A 3569-nucleotide genomic window follows, 5' to 3' on the forward strand; every position below is an offset into this window, starting at 1 on the left:
CACGAAGCCGTGAAAGTGAACTCCGCTGTTACTCAAAAACTCTGAACCTTCACACTTGTCTGCGTTGTATCATCGTTTGCGTCGTATTTTCTTGGTACGCTGGCTTGATGCTATCAGAAACGAAGAACTTAGTCGGCGCGCACGCCTGGGTCAGACATTAAGGAGGTCTGGGTCAGACATTAACACCATGTTATTGAATCCAGTCTCCCAAGATGGCCGACGAATGGGTCGTCTCAAGGGCAGAGATATCAGGTAATCTTGGGGGAAGCTGAAGCGCGAATGATGGCCCTTAGGTGTGGTTGACACGCTATACCCCGACAAGAGATAAGTAGAAACCATGTATTTGCTACCTGGGGGAATGCAGTTTGAGGCTTTTTCTTTCATTTTCTTCTTTCACTATGACGACTATTACCTTGTCCTTAATTCTTTGGTGTACGTGGTGCTTGTTTTTGGTAAAATCAGGAAGACCAAGAATTTCAGCTTCATGGAGAGTAAGAGGTGACACCTTCAGATCTTGTTTCCTTAGACATTTTTTATATTGTCACCACCTTCTTCCCTGCTTCCCTACATTTGGGAGTATCCCAAGGGTTCTAAAGGGTTATAAAAAATTCAACTGCTGATCCTGATGTGACTGCTACCACCCTTCCGTGCAGATGCGTGTGGCGTTACTGTAGCTTGTGTTGTCCAGTACTTTCCTGATTTTTAGTTAGTGCTGCATTGAATTGAAGTGAATCTGCTTTAACTGGGAGCAGAGAATATGAGTTATCGTTGGATCAAAGGACTGAGATGATAGCATCTTCAACTTTTGCTTGAAAATTGTTCCCTTCGACATAATTCCGGCGCTAAAGATGGTTATTTGGTGTGCCAAAGGATGCATTATCAGTACACCACAATTACGTATGATTTTTTATTAGTTTCTAGTTTCATTGGGATTGGTTCGAGCCTTTCATAGCAAAGCGAATTTTTTTAAAGAGTGCGGAAGTAGTTAACTAGATATTACTTTTATTTCATAAACCCTTGCATATGTCTGATGAGCTACCTGCGATTAAGAATCGTACTTAATCTACAATCTATCTCTTTTGACTAATTATCAATGCATCGATGTGAGATAGTCAAGATTACTGAGCATCATCCTCTCTTGCTCTAGTTGTCTTATAAATTTTTGTGTTCGCTTGATCTTTTTGAAAATGTAGTAGGAAGAAGCAGAAATAAAGAGAAAAACAAAAAGAGAGGGGAACCTACATGGATGTGTTATGGTCCCAAAAAGAGCGAACAATACACGTATAATACGTCGATTTTCCACTGAAGTCACTTATAATCTTCAAAGTATTAGGTTGTTGCACATGAAATGGCCGATTTGGTACTTACTTTTGAAACGTGGGTGAATTTTTGGGTGTTGGTAAACTCGTCGAAGGTAATTTTGATGGCCTCTTCATTCCTAAATTGTTTTACCGACAAAAAATGATCTAAATGCTTAAAAAAGTGGTAGTCGGTTGGCGAAAGGTCCCGTGAATATGGTAAATGAGGCAGTCTCATACTGGAACTCGTTAAATTTTTGAACCCTTGTTCTGGAAATATGAGATCGTGCTTTGTCGTCGAGGAGTATCATACCATCTCTGTTGACTAATCTCCGCCGTTGAATAATCAATTTTTGGTGCATTTCCGCGAGTTGGGCACAGTATTTCTGTGCATTTATCGTTTCTCCAGGTGCCAAAAAAATTAGAGGATAACTCTAGCTGTAGAACACCAAACAGTCACCATTACCTTCGCCGGATGGAGGCTCGGTTTCAGTGCATGTTTCGCTGGCTCATCAGCCAGCCATTATGTTGATCGGCGGCGATTGTCATATAATATCCACTTCTCGTCACATGTCACTATTCTGTGCAAAAAGGGATCACTTCTGTTGCGGGAGAGTAAAGAACTGCAAATTTCCATTCGAAGTACCATGTTTTGCTCCACAAGGGCATGCGGAACTCATTTGTCGACTTTTTCACCTTTTCAAGTTGTTGGAAGTGCCGGAAAACTGTCGTGTGTCGGACTCGACTAGCAAACGCAGCTTCTCGTTGTCAATCGATGGTCCTGGATGTCCACGTGGCTCACTTTGAAGATCTACATCGCCTGACCGGAGTCTTTCGAACCACTGCCATGTGGTTCGTTCGCTTACTGTATCAGCTCCAAATGCGCTGTTAATGTTCCTAGTGGCCTCCACTGTTTTATGAACTGATACAGAAAACGTAAACGTTCTTCGCTCTTTTCCATCCTTTTTTGCTTTTTATTCACTGATATTACAACGGTGGTCAAAACTGAAATGACTCTTTGAGTAAATGTAGGAGTATTTATACTTCATCATCCAACACCAACAGCGCCAACTGTTGGTGGTTTGATACAGCAAAATCGCAACTAACTTCACTTAATTGCCAAATTGGCCATTTCAACGACCTAATAATTCGGAAATGTGGCCGACACAGCTTAGATAATATCCATTTAACTTCAGTGAAAACTCACTACTTGGTATCATATTAATTCCATTTTGATAAAGTTGCCAGCGCCAACCTCTTTGGGCGGAGTGTCCGATAATTCCTCCTCGGGGGTAGTCTTCTAACTGTGCCCGTTTACTCCGTACCTTCTTTTCCGATTGAGGATCTCAAGCTAAAGAAGAAAAACGCCTACGTGTGTACTCAGTAGCCTGATCTAGTGGTGGACATTTACCGGTTACTTGTTAATACTGGTAACCTTTGTCGAAAAGGGTGGCTGTTTTTGATTAATTTAAATTTAATTTTGGTATCCTTAGCGTATATTTGACGTGTCAAATTAAATTTTGATGTATCTTTCATTCTCTCACCTGTTGGTCTATGTTACTAGCTGGAACCGCAGGTTTTGGCTTTACTGATTTAAAATATATGTTTTAGTAGAAATCTGCCAAATTTTCATATTAATTAAGTTAAATATATATCTTTTTTAACAAATTTTTCCTATTTTCTGTAAATTAAATGTATTCAAGAATAAAGCGATCCCTAATATTGCAAAAAGATCGATGCATCGGCCGGGAATCGAACCCGGGCCGCCCGCGTGGCAGGCGAGCATTCTACCACTGAACCACCGATGCTCACGTATAATATTTAAAAATCCAAAACCTCGCTGGTTATGGTAAAATGCTTTCTAATTATCTTCACTAAACTTCAGCTTCTCATATCAACTATTCTCCATTAAATATGGTTGAATATATACACATACACATTTTAAGCTTTCGCAGTCTCTTATCTTCAGAAGCTGGCAACGGACAGTTGTCTACTAGCGACTAGAGAAGATAGAGACCATCTGTATTCACTTCGTTGGGATAGTAATCACTAAATATTTATGATTTATCAATGATGTTCGTCTGTTGGATTTATTTACTATCAATTAGGGGGAGGGATTATTAAAATCATTTGAATGCAGAATTTTTTTTCCAATTTCCAAAATCCTAACGCCATTTATTTCAATCCATTATGTATGGAAATGGACACTCATACATTATTAAACTGCAAAATAATAAATTCCCCGTCAGACCATTCCATATTCATGAAGTT

General features: G+C 39.8%; 1 non-coding gene across 1 annotated transcript; it reads right to left on the minus strand.

The window, feature by feature from the left end:
- Positions 1 to 3035: 3035 nt before the first annotated feature.
- Positions 3036 to 3106, minus strand: Trnag-gcc. The gene has a single exon. It is a non-coding gene; the product is annotated as a tRNA-Gly (tRNA).
- Positions 3107 to 3569: the final 463 nt, after the last annotated feature.

This window comes from Hermetia illucens, chromosome 4 (assembly GCF_905115235.1).
Source record: "Hermetia illucens chromosome 4, iHerIll2.2.curated.20191125, whole genome shotgun sequence".
Lineage (NCBI taxonomy): Eukaryota > Metazoa > Arthropoda > Insecta > Diptera > Stratiomyidae > Hermetia > Hermetia illucens.